Source organism: Mustela lutreola, chromosome 5 (genome assembly GCF_030435805.1).
Source record: "Mustela lutreola isolate mMusLut2 chromosome 5, mMusLut2.pri, whole genome shotgun sequence".
NCBI lineage: Eukaryota > Metazoa > Chordata > Mammalia > Carnivora > Mustelidae > Mustela > Mustela lutreola.
The window spans coordinates 157,323,727-157,338,073 of record NC_081294.1 but is presented as its reverse complement, the minus strand read 5'-3'; positions in this window follow the sequence as shown (position 1 = coordinate 157,338,073).

Below are 14,347 nucleotides of genomic sequence, written 5' to 3'. Positions count from 1 at the left end.
ATATTGATTGACAAAATATTAATTGCCAAATAACACTAGTTGGAGAATAAGAAATATGCAGGCACCTGATTATATAATATTACTTACATAAAATGTGTTTTTATAAGTGCTATTGAAAGTAAATTCCTCAATACTTTAATCACACAGAATGATGGAATCATAGATTTTTTTTCTTGTATTTACTAAGAAAATGATCATGCCTCAAGTATATTAAAATGGAATAGGGAAAATTAAAAATTGTTTTAAGTTGATTTGCGTGCGTTGTGTGTATGTGAGAGAGAAAGTGAGAGAGAAAGAGAAAGAGAGAAAAAGAGAAAGGGAAAGACAGAGTGGTGGCTGCAGTGAATTGATGAGTTGCAGGATAGATTTTAAAGTTTTGTCTTTTGCTTTCTACATTTCCTTTTCCTCAGGTTCAAGAGAACAATCAGTAATATCTCAGATGCCTGCTTGTAACATCAGCAGAAAGAGTTAGAGGTTCCCAGAAAATTAAAGATGAGATATAGTTTTCCTAACATAAGAAAAGCCATTTTTTGTCCCCAGCTATTTTCAATGATCTATACCCCACCTGTGTACTTGGAAGAAGCACACTTCTTCCAAAACTTCCTGGGAGGTTCTTACAAAGAAATGCAAAAACCTCAGTAGTTAAGGATTTTGAGGGAACAAGGCAATGGGAAAACTAACAGTCACCACCAGACCAGGAAATAGCCTAAGCTATTTAGACAATAAATCAGTGGTAAAACTCCTAGTGCTATTTCAAAAGTAATCAAGGCCTTGCATTCCTTGTCCCAGAAAATGAGCCCAAGACCCCATCTAGTTTATATCTGCTCTTGAAGCCTGCAGAGTCCCTTTCCCTTGTCCAACAGTTACCTCTGCTTTATTCTAACGTTGAAGTTTCTGCCCTCGGTGGAATACAAGCTTCATTCAGGTGAACATGCAATACATATTGCACAAATACATATGTGGATGTGCATGCATCCACAACCTTATGACCAACCATACACGGGATAATAAAACTCTCCCTTCTGAGTATTCATCTTAAATACTAAATAAAAATCTCTCTCCTGTTCAAACAGTCAAGGCTTTGGAACTTATTCCCTGTGATCTCCTTGTATGTTGTAAACAAACATTCCTTTGTTTGACAACTCCACCTGTTTCTGTGATTCACCAAGGACTGACCTCAGTTAGTTCAGTTACTGTAATGGCTTTCACTACTCTGATTCTACCTCTGCAAGTCTCCAAAATTAACTATTTTTTTTCTCCCAATTCCACATGTTCTTGGCTTTAAACTGCAACTCTGAAGAGATGATTTGCTTGTTTAAAAAAAAAAATCAAAAAAAGGGAGTGGTAGTCAACATTGTTACTTTGAACTTCCTGCCCTAAGGGGCTCTCCTGTTGTTTCTCTTTGACTTCCTGGAATAAAACGACAGAAATTTGGCAATACATCACTCCCCAATCCAGATTACTGACAGAACAGTTTATACTCTTAGAAAAATAGTAGTTTAAAAGATCACGTAATTAAATACTTAAGCATGTAGTGTAATATAGTGGTTTACAAGAAATATATTTTGGTCATCTGAATATTTGGTTTTCAACCATGGCTACTGACTCACAGCTCCTAAAACTCTTGGAATTACCTGTGATAAACCAGGGTGAGAGAGGTGTGTTTTGTTATGTTAATGAAGTGATCTTCAGACCTCACTCAAGGCAAGGGCTGTTTGCCTGAAGGACCAACCACTTGGTGAAAGCCTTCATAACTTTTTGTCCAACATGCCTCCCCTTACTCCCAATTCAGGATTATCTGGGGAGGGAAGAGGAGCTGGAGATTAGATCAGCAAATGACAATGATTTATTCAGTCATGACTCTGTCATGAAGCCTCCACAGAAAACCTGAAAGGACTGGGTTCAGAAAGCTTTTAGTTTGTTAAATGTATGAAAAGGCAGGAAGACTGGCAGTCTTACAGAAGGTAATAGAAGCTCTGTGCCCATTCTCCATACCTTGCCCTGTGCACTTCTTTATCTATCTATTGATTTAAATCTTCTCTTATATCTTTAATAAGCTGGCAAACATAAAGTAAGTATTTTTCTGAGTTTTGTGAGTCCCTGTAGCAAATTAAAAGAATGTAAGAAGTAGGCCACTGGGACCTCCAACCTGTAGTTGCTCAGTCACAAGCACAGGTAATAACCTGGGGCCTACAGTGAGACTGGCATCTGAGGTGGGGTTGGACATAGTCTTGGAGGACTGATCCCTTAACTGATGAAATCTTACGCTATGTTCAGGTAGATAGTGTCAGAATTTAGTTGAATTCGTGGAGATCCTGCTGTTGTCTGAAAATTATTTGGCATTGTTGGTATGATGTCCTAAAACCCAAAAAGATATAGCTACCTCAAAATAAGAATAAGGTTGACAGCTTATATATAATAAGTGAGTATATCAGCGATTTAAAATATACCCCATAAATAATGTAAGGAAATAAGGAAAGATTTTGAAATAAAAACAAGAATAAGAACCTAGTGGTACTAATAGATTATATATATGTAATCTAGTTGAATTAAGAATACAATGGATAGAATACATAATGGATTCAATAGAGATAAGAAGTCACTTAAGGATATAGTCATCTGGATACCAGCAAAGCATTAAAATTATCAATATAAAAGAGGTGTAAGATGTAGGTGATGTGTGTGGAACAAAAGCTAGAGAAAAAATTAGATTTCCTTACTACTCATAGCCTGTTGACAAGTCCTTGAAGTTCCTCTGGGGACTCAGCTGCTTCCATGTGGACACATCCACTCAGGGCAAAAAGCATTCTTAGTCCACCCCCACCCACCCCCCCCCATACGGAAAATCTACTTTCACATGTAAAAATTAATTTGAAAACTTCTTTATCTCTACTCCCCTCCCTGCCCTCAAGATATACATTGGCAATCAAGATATACATTGGCAATCATCTCCCAAGCATAAACCCACTGATAAACATCAGAAAAATCTCTTCCCTGAGTTTTTACTAAATAGTAATAAATGACCTTTCCCTAACAATCGCTAGCCCCCTCAAGGTCCTGGAAATCTTGTTTATAAAATATCTTGGAGGCTTGTGCTATCCCTAACCTCCTCCCAAATTGAAAATATATAATCAGCCACTCTTCATGACCCTCTCTCTCTACTCCAAATAATTAAATAAATAAATATTTTTTAAATAAAATAAAATAAATGACTTTTTTTTAATGAAAGAAGAAAAAGGAAAGAAATATTTGAATATTAATGTACATCTATTTCTCAAGCATAAAATAGTCAAGACACTGGATTAAAACTTACAAACAAGGAAAGAAAGAAAATATTCATAACTATATTTGACTCTATGAATCCCAAACCAGGGCATACATACCAAAGCAAAAAAAAAAAATCAAAATTGTTAGAGAGAAAAAAATAATTCATTAATAAAGAAACAAGAAACAGACTGACAGAAATTTTTTAAATAACATCAGATATAAAAAAGAATGAAGTAATAACTTTATTATCTTGAAAAAAATAATCACAAATGTAAACATTTAGATCCTTATAAAATGTCATTGGAATAGGAAGGCATAATAAAAAAAAATATTTTCAGGAATACAGACCACAGATAATTTGCCTTAATTTGTGTAGGCAGCACTTAAATACTAATATTATTTTAACAGTTAAAATGTCCTCTATGACCTATGGGGTGGGGGAAAAGAGGATGACCAAGTCATCTTGAAATAATTCAGTTTTATGAAAAAAGTAAAAAGATCGAAAAAAAAGACTTGAAGAAAAGAGAGATAAAACATATGCATAATAAAAATAAATAAATAAATAAACAGCTGGAGTGCCTGGGTGACTTAGTTGGTTCCAGTGTCTGCCTTAAGGTCAGGTCATGATCCCAGGTTCCGGGTATTGAGCCCTGCATCAGGCTCCCTGCTCAGTGGAGAGTCTGCTTCTCCCTCCCATTGAGAAAAAAAATTTGACTTATTTATTTGAGAGAGATAATCTTTAAATTTTACTTAGTTATTTGAGAGAGAATGAGAAAAGAAAAACATGCACACAGCAGGGGGAATAACAGAGGGAGAGGGAGAAGCACCCCGCTGAGCAGGGAACCCCCTGCGGGGATCTATCCCAGGACCCGGGTATTATGACCTGAGCTATAGGTAGACACTTAACTGACTGAGGCACTCAGGTACCCCAATGAATACAATCTTTAAAAAATAATAATAATAATAATAATAATAATAAATAATATTTCAGATAGTATGATTTTTTTAAATGTAAGACTTGGTATAAAAACAGGATGACATACTTGTCTAATTATAGCAAAAGACTTTGATAAGTTTAGATGCAGTAGTACATAAAAAATTTAACTTCTTTCATTAACTGATAATTTAATTAGATTAAATTAAGAGACATCAAAATTTAGAGAATCTAATAGTCCTGATCTATTAATAAATGTAGCCATCCTGACCCCAAAACAATAGTCTTCAGTAAGTATATAAGCATAAGTTGAACATTTACACAAACAGGCTGTTATTTAGGCCATAAGTATAAGCCAATAAATTCCTAGAGTTAAATATCAGGCTATATTTTCCAAGAATAAGGCAATAAAATTAGAAAACAATGACCAAAATATTAAATTCATATAATTGGAAGTTAACTTCATACCTAAAAAGAAATAATACAGCTAATTCAGAAATTTTTAGAATTACAGTACTTTGGTAATATCAACTCTCAAAATGAGTAACGGACAGGTGGGGCTAGGGAGGAAGAGATCCATAGGGAACTTTGTGAACAGGCTCTCAGAAAATCCCCAAAATGTGGTGTGGGAAAACCAGAGTAAAGAGATAAATTGGACCACCCTACCCCAGGGAAGAGCACCCTGATCTAGGCATGTGGGATGGAGGACCACCCTGACCTTGGTGTATTGGGTGGGTCATGTGGGGTGGGTGTCTCTATGATAAACACCTGTAACCAAAAAAGAATAATCAGACCCTAAAAAGGAGGTAAGCCATTGCAGCAGTTATTGATAGAGATGTTAAAAGGGTTAAAGTTGCCTGGTTACCTTTTTATAAAAAATAAACCCTGAAGGCACTCATTGTTAACTGTGTGGGGATCCCTCTTAGTTGTGAGAGCTTTTTCTATATATTCACTTGGTAAACTTCTGTCACTTACTCACTCTCCATTGCCCACGAGATTCCTTCTTTCACTCCAAGAGACAAGAACCTAGCTCTCCCACATCATTCCCTAGAGTTAAGTATCAGGCTATATTTTCCAATGATAAGGCAATAAAACTAGAATATAATGACCAAAATATTAAGTCCATGTACCTGGAAGTTAACTTGATACCTAAAAAGAAATAATACAGCTAATTCAGAAATATTTAGAATTACTGTACTATGGTAATATCATTTGTGAAAATAAGTGACAATAATTAAAGGTATGAAGGAAATCTAAAGGTTTAATTGTATTAATTCAAAAGAAAAACAAAACAATACAACAAAAACACCAAAGCATAAAACAACAAAACAAAACAAAAAGAATATAAAGGCAAAACCTAAGAACGACAGCAGTAATAACAAAATATTATAGAAACAAATTTTTGGAATAGATTAATAAGAAAGATTTGACCAATGAGTACTGGTCAGAAATACTCAGAGATGATGAAGATAAAATAAAATACTAAATGAAATGTATAAAAACTAAATTATAGACCTAAGAGATTGATTAAAAATGCTTCTAGAAAAAGCGTCTAATTTTAAGACAATAAAGTTAATAGCACCATAGAGAAAACTGTATTTGTGATATAGGGGATCAATTAGAGATGATAAAGTATTTCCTTAAATATCAAAGATAACATTTAGACTCAGTGTCTCAGTCAGCTAAGCCTCTGCCTTCACCTCAGATCATGATCCCAAGTCCCTGAGACTGAGCTTGACTCCCTGCTTGGTGGGGAACCTGCTTCTTCTTTTCCCTCTCCCTCTGCAGCTTCCCCTGCTTGCGCTTGTTCTCTCTCTCTCTCAATAAATAAAATTTTAAAAGTTAAAAAATTAAGAAATAAGCATCAAAGATTAATCCATAAGGTAAAAATATTTATTAAAGTGATTAATTAATTTATATTAAAATTAAATATTTCCTTGCAATTAAGTACAGTGTGGAGAAAAAGTTAATAGACAACTGACATAGGAATGAACAATACTTAAAATATTTAAAACTGACAAGGAATTATTAGATTTAGACTCCATGATGATCTCTATGTATGTGCATATAAAACACCTGAAAATACATTGTAGGAATGTGCTACAGGAAATTAAAGAGACAGGGAGATAAAGGGGGAAAAGAAATAGCTCAACTTGAAATGACTAGTTGGTTGCCACTGTGTTTTATTTACATTTTCCACCACTTTTTTGGTCAATGAAATTATTTTACATGTATCTATTATTGTGTTGTAGGACATGTTACACTAATATCATTATTAATGAAGTTGAGAATAAGAATATGATGCCTCATTTCATCATAATTGTTAAAAATGATCCCTAAGCTGGTAAATGCAGGAAGCCAGAAACAGAAATCATAATTAGCACCAGTTCAAAAGCTTGTCCATATGGAACCTGTAAGAAAATCCAACTAGATCCTGAAAATAATGAGTGATTTGAGGAAACTGGACAGGGATATAGATTTCCAGATGCTTTTTACTTATAATGGCAATAGCAACTTAGACAATATAATGGAAAAAATCTATTAATTGGCAGTAGGAAAATTATTAAAAAAATAGAAACCATAAGCCAATGAACTTGGGAAAATTATGAAGAATCTACATAAACATAAAAAGAAACAATATATATTTGCCAAGGCACATTCACATTTTAAAAAATAAGTTAAAAGGGGAACAATATGCCATAATACATATATCAATGTTTTTCATAGAAGTTTAGTATAAAAAATAAACATTTTAAATAATTTATTTGGAAATTGATATCACATATCTGAAAAACTTGGAAGAAGAAATGGATAACCATGACTCAACAAATGTAGCAGAAAAATGATTTACAATAATAGATAAAAGCTATTCAAAAATGCAGTGAATATTGGCCAAAGCTTAGAAAAAAAGGATCAAATATAAAATGTAAAATGAATTCATGAATGAAAAATAGAATCCCATTAAATCTAATTTGGAAAGAACTAATAATTTTTTTTTTTGCGTGAATCTGCTCTGCTTTTCATTAGGTGGGACACTGACCAAGCCCACTCAGCTCCTCTCTCATGCCCAGTAATAGTAAAGTCAGGGACATTAATTACTTCTGGGATGAATTTTAACCACTGTGGATAGGATGCAGAAGCCAGTGGGTTAAACAGATTCTTTCTTGTTTCAGGAAAATAATTCTGAGATGTATTCTGTGCATTAGGATTGATGCTCAGTTGTCCACAATCATAATCCACTCAGTCTGAACTCATATATGTTTCTCCTGGACCACTTAGCTCTTCTCATTCTCTCCTCTTCCACGTGATCAAATCCCAAAACAATTATTTAGGTTGTGTATGCAAGTCCTGATTTTGAAGGGAAACTCAGTTACAGAAAGAGATGAAAATAAAGATACAGGGAAAAAAATGGTGCACTTGGGTGACTCAATTAGATAAGCATCTGACTCTTGATTTCAGCTCAGGTTGTTATCTCAGGGCGATGAGATGATGCCCCTATAGGCTCTGTGCTGGGCAAGGAGGTTGCTTATGATTCTCTCTTCTTATCCCTTTCCTTCCACCCCTCACCTCCCACGCTGTCTTTCTCTTAAATAATAAGCACTGCTGAACTATCTTAGATTCTGTACCTTCTCTCCAGCCATGAACCTATCACTGTCTTTAACTCTGGAAAACTTCATTAGACAAATAAATGTGGTGAAGGAAGCAATATGAGAAAGCCTATTAATCTGATGAGCATGGAACTGAACAAACCCTATAGATACTTTCCCTTTACACTCAAGATTATTGTTTTTATTGTATACTTCATATTTTCATTAATTTTTGACTCGTTATCATTTTGTTGAAGTGTTAAACTATGGTAATAAACAAACTTTTAATTAACTGTTCCTCCTATGATACAAATATAACTTGCACTTGAGCTTTATCTAATTTTATGTTCTAAAATTGCCAAAACAAAATGATCAAGGTTTCTAGATTATTTACTGTATTTTCTACTATATAATGTTGTTCTATCTCTTCTGTATAAAGAAAATGAATGCTTGGGGCTCCTGGGTGGCTCAGTGCATTAAAGCCTCTGCCTTCTGCTCAGGTCATGATCCCAGAGTCCTGGGATAGAGCCCCACATCAGGCTCTCTGCTCAGCAGGGACCCTGCTTCCCTTCCTTTCTCTCTGCCTGCCTCTCTGTCTACTTGTGATCTCTGTCTGTCAAATAAATAAATAAAATCTTTAAGAAAAGAAAATGAATGCTTGATAACTAAATGAATGCTTTACTGAACAAATTAGATATGGCAATAGCATTTTATTTTATCATGCTTTACATATTAAACTATAATTTTATATCACTGGTCTACAAATAATCTACTCACATAGTCATTTGGAAGCTTTTAGCAAAAGAATTCTTCCTCCTGATTGTAGTATAAAAGCCACAGAAATATACAGAAGACTCCTAGGATAGAAATTTAAATCCAGTTATCCATGATGCCTTGCGTAGGACCTGACCTATGAATGTCCTGGGATGCACTAGTAACTGTTACATGTGATAGGATTATATTTAATATATACAGTTTCATTTACTTCACAAAGGAGATATAAATTTGAGAATAAAATATTTGATGAATCTATAAAGTCTATATCCATTTGTAACCAATGTGGTTGAATTAAGATGTTAATTTGAAAAAAAAATTTCATTGAACACATACACATATTCAGTTGTTTTTATATATATAAACAGCATTATTTATTTATGTAAATAAATGCATTGTCAGTAAAATCCATTTACTTATCAATCATAAGGGTGATTTTAAGTACCAAGAATAAGAAATATGTGAAAAGATAAGTGTTCAAGAGTGCAGTTTGTGGTAATTAATACAATATGATAGGCTCATAAAAAAGATATATTACTTGAACTTAAAAGCTTCTATAATTAAGCGATGACCACTTGAAATTTGTAATTAGTCTTGCTGCAGTTTTTCCTTGCACTTATTGCCCTTCCCCAGAAGTTCATTAAGAATTTCTGTGAATGTCCTTATGTTTAATCTCATTCATAGATTCCACTGCTGCTCACAAAACAAAGCCAAAAAGAGAGGTAACTCTATGTGGCACTCCATCCACAAGCAATACACTCATAAATAATTAAAAAGCTCTCTACTTCATTTGTTACCCATTCAGCTGATAATTTAAATGAGTAACTGAGGCCATTTTATCAGCACTTTTCATAGAATGCGACTCAGAAACTTCACAGTGTTATTTAAGAAGAAATGCTCATGTGTTAAGTTGTTTTTTTTTTTAATCAACAAAATAAGTTTCAAATATTAAAAGCAAATGTCTCCTTTTCCTCCAAGTTTCCTTGCTATGTGAAAGTTATAAATAAATACTTTACAATCGTATTTTGAGTAGTAGATAAAAACAAATGTTTTGAAACTTTCTGTGGGTTGAGTATCTGGGTTAACTTGTATAAATATCTGAACTCAATGTATTTAGACTTTATTAGATTGTTTTTTTATACTATTTAAAAATACATGCTCAGATAATGACAACATTATTTTATTCATTTTAATGAATAAATTAATTTGGGACGCGTGGGTGGCTCAGTTGGTTAAGCAGCTGTCTTCAGCTCAGGTCATGATCGCAGGGTTCTGGGATCGAGTCCCACATGGGGCTCCTTGCTCGGCAGGGAGCCTGCTTCTCTCTCTGCCTCTGCTGCTCCCCTCCCTACTGTTCATGCTCTCTGTCACCCACTCTCTCTCAAATAAATAAATAAAATCTTTAAAAATAAATAAATAAATAAATAAATAATTTTATTTAATTATGTTTAGATATTTATTAAATTAATGATTTAATATTTAATAATCTAAATTTGAAATATGTTAAATTCTAAAAAATATTTATTTAATTAAATTGATATATTTAATATAAATATTTAATAAATTATTTAATCATTATTATAATTATGCAATACATTATGTATTGTGTAATAATTGCATTTTAATAAATAAATAAATGTATTATTGACATTATTTTATTTTATTCTATTTAGTTGACAAAGAGAGGGAGAACGCAAGCAAAGGGAACTGCAGGCAGAGGCAGAGGGAGAAGTAGGCTCCCAGCTGAGCAGAAAGTTCAACCTGGGGTTCCATCCCATGACCCTGGGATCACCACCTGAGTCAAAGGCAGATGCTTAACTGACTGAGCCATCCAGATGCCCAACGCTTTGTATTCTTCGCTTCTAAATATTGATGCTGCTTCATCTCTGGAGTTAGTAAATTGATGTTGAGAATTCATATCAAAGAATTGATAGTAGCTGTTAAACAGAAACATGTAATTTAGGGGGGAAAAAAAGAACAGAAGGAAGAGAAAGGCCAAAAGTCAAAAGCACATTAATATAAAACTTAATTAGATAAATAAAGCTGATATTCCTGAGGGGGCTAATAAAAGAGCTGCAAAGAGCTGATAGGATTAGGAAAATTGTCCACTCCTGGTCATTTCATAATTTTAAACTATTCCTTATTAATAAATATACTTAGTTCCAGAAACACAACCATATAAGGACATTTCCACCAAGTTTCCTCTAACAGCATTTACAAATTAGACGTTCAAACAATGTAGTTCGTTACATGTTGCATCTGTATCTTAAAGTTTAAACACTTTCTGTGACACATTTTCTAACAATTAAAATTAGAATATATGTATATATATATATATATATATATATATATACCTTATCCCTAAATGGAAAAAAATATATATACATAGAAACCTTATCCCTAAATGAAACCTTTCTTTGTTTATTAGCTTAAATAGGTAAATTAGCAACAACAACAACAAACAGCTAATATTATAGAGGTAGGAACAATTTAGCTTTTCATTCATTGCTATTTTCTAAAAATTCCTATTTTATTTTTTTCTCAAGTCTGTCATAATAATTTTCTAAATCTCCTGCCTTATTCAATTTTTTTCTTTTAGTGGAAATCTCTATTTCATATTTATTTTCTCTTCCTCCACTCTTTGCTCTAATAATTCAATGTATTATTAGATTTTCTGTTTTTCTCTTTATCCAGATATATCTTTTCTTTCTTTGTTTCTTTTTTAAATAATTTGATTTGCTGGCATTTTACATCAGTACATGCTTTCTTATGGATGTTAGAAATGTCTGCGGAACTACTAGAAGAATAAATTCTTTTACCTTTAAGAAGTTTACAGTCTAGAGAGCCTGGGTGGCTCAGTTGGTTAAGTGTCTTCCTTCAGCTTAGGTCATGATGCCAGGGTACTAGGATCCAGTCCTGCATCAGCTGTCTGCTCAGCAAGGAGTCTGGTTCTTCCTCTTCCTCTGCCCCTCCCTCTCTCTCTCTACTAAATAAATAAAATCTTTAAAAAAAAGACTTACTGAAATCTGAGACTGAATTACTAAATTCAGTCTTAATATAAGACAGCTAAACAAAGCAAAGATCACAACTGGAAAATTTAGTCAGATCATGGTTTAACATTTTTGGTTGACACAGGACCTCTTTCAGTAACAACTTTCCCTAAATATCAATTTCTTTTAAAGGCAAAAAATTTTGACAAGATCCTTCTCATCATTTTCATATCAATTTAATGTGACATCCTTGGAGTATATAATCAAATATGTAATTATTCTATCTGTTGCCTTGTATATTGCCTGTATCTTTTTCAGACTCAAAGTTCCATTGAGGTAGAGTTTTTTTGTTTTTTGTTTTTAAAGCAGAGATTTTTAAAGTGTTTGATATACACAAGATGCTTAATAAGTGTTTACAAAACCTATGTATTTCAGAAGCCTTAAACAGGCTTTAAAATAATGTAGGTGATATTAGTAGTCATATCAAACAATGTGTAGGTTTCAGTCATGTAAATAACTACATTTCTCAGAGACAGAGTAACATGCAAATGATCTGGGTCCAGTAGGATAATGCTAGCATGTGTTGTAAATTCTCTTATATGACCTTATTCTTGCAAGAATTGGTTATGTGGCAGAAAAAAAGGTATCACTATCTTATACTTTATTATTTAAAGAGATTTATGGAAGTTGTTAATTTCTTACACTACCCCTTTGTTTCAGTGGACCCAATTTCCGTGGTAATGGTGAGAGGAAAGTAGGCAATTTAGGCAGCAGCAAAAATCTCCTACAAGGCACTATAAAATAAGGCTTGTTCTAGATCATGGGTCTGTCCAAAGGGGAATGTTAAGGGGTAGGATGGATGATGGATGCATTGTGGACTTATAACTATAAGATTAATACTGTTATGCCCCAATAATGGGTTTATGATTAAAGGAGCGAGACTGATGTAAAGCGAAGGTCAAGCAAAGCTTTATTTCATGCCAAGCATCAGGAATCTAACCGAACGTTTGGGGCCACACCTCTTATGAGAGAAGGCAACCCTTCGCTGTTTCACAGTCTAGCTTTTAAGGGCAAAGGCCATGCAGTCAGGCCTGGCCACGCACAGGTGACCAATGAGATTTTAACACACACAGGAAACTCCACAGTGAGGCTAGGTGACCAATTGAGGTTCAATTTACCCTAGTATAGACATTTGACCCAGGCTATTACTTGATTAGGATTGGTGCCAAAAAGGTTCCCAAAGGGAGGAGGAGTGGGGCATACTCCTTAGTATCTAGGGAGACAATATGTAAACACCACACCCCCTCCTGCTGATTGATGTCTCCACCTGGCCTGACCCACCCTTGTATATGGGCTTTGTTACCTGGAGCTGATTTCCAGGACTAGTTTTTAAGTGAATCCCCTGGGGGAAGGGGAGCAAGGGCAGGTTTTTTTTTTTTTTTAAAGATTTTATTTATTTATCAGAGAGAGAGAGGGGAGAGAGCGAGCACAGGCAGACAGAATGGCAGGCAGAGGCAGAGGGAGAAGCAGGTTTCCCGCCGAGCAAGGAGCCTGATGTGGGACTCGATCCCAGGACGCTGGGATCATGACCTGAGCCGAAGGCAGCTGCTTAACCAACTGAGCCACCCAGGCGTCCCAGAGCAAGGGCAGTTTAAGGGTTAACCTCAATGAAAGCCTCTTGCTAAAATATAAAAATATAAAATAGGTCCTTACATTACAACAACTCAGTAGGGAAAGTCCCAGTGTGGTGATAAAAGAAGTGATGTAACTTGCATTGCACATTTTATTTTTAAAACGTGTAAGTTGGGGCACCTGGGTGGCTCAGTGGGTTAAGCCGCTGCCTTCGGCTCAGGTCATGATCTCAGGGTCCTGGGATCGAGTCCCGCATCGGGCTCTCTGCTCAGCAAGGAGCCTGCTTCCTTCTCTCTCTCTCTGCCTGACTCTCAGTGTATTTGTAATTTCTCTCTGTCAAATAAATAAATAAAATCTTTAAAAAAAAATAAAATAAATAAAAAAAAATAAAACGTGTAAGTTGTATTTTTCCCTGCCATGACATCATACTTTATCTTCATCTCTGTCTACTAGTTTAAAACTAGTTAAACAAATTCAACAATTAAAAAAAAATATTTTATTTATTTATTTAAGAGCAAAAGCCGGAAAGAGAGAGAGAGAGCATGAGCAATATGGGGCTCGATCCCAGGACTCTTCAGATCATGATCTGAGCCAAAGGCAGACACTTAACTGACTGAGCAAATGAGACTCCCACAAACTTAACAATTTTATAAAATTTTTATTTGTTGGGGTGCCTGGCTGGATCAGTCAGTAAAATATGTAACTCTTGATCTTGGGGTTGTACGTTTGAAATCCACCTTGGGTGTAGAGATTTTTAAAAATAAAATCTTTAAAAAAATTTTTTTTTCATTTTTTATTTAAGCCATTGTATGGCAGTGTTGATCACTATAATGTACACCTGAAACTATTATTAACCTTATTTTAACGAACTTGAATTTAAATAAAAACTTTAAAAATAAAATAAAAATAATAATCATAAAAATCAAAAAGAGGAAAAATTATTTGGCAGGCAATTTTCTTAATTGCATTATTATTTATTATTATCATCGTCTGTGTGTGTCGGTGGGAAGTGGCTGGTATTACAGTGAGTTCCATATCTGTGTTACACTGAGGTCCATATCTGTAGTCAGTCTTTTTTTTTGTCTTTTAATTTATTTTCAGTGATCCAAAATTCATTGTTTATGAACCACACCCAGTGCTTCATGTAATAAATTCCCTCCTTA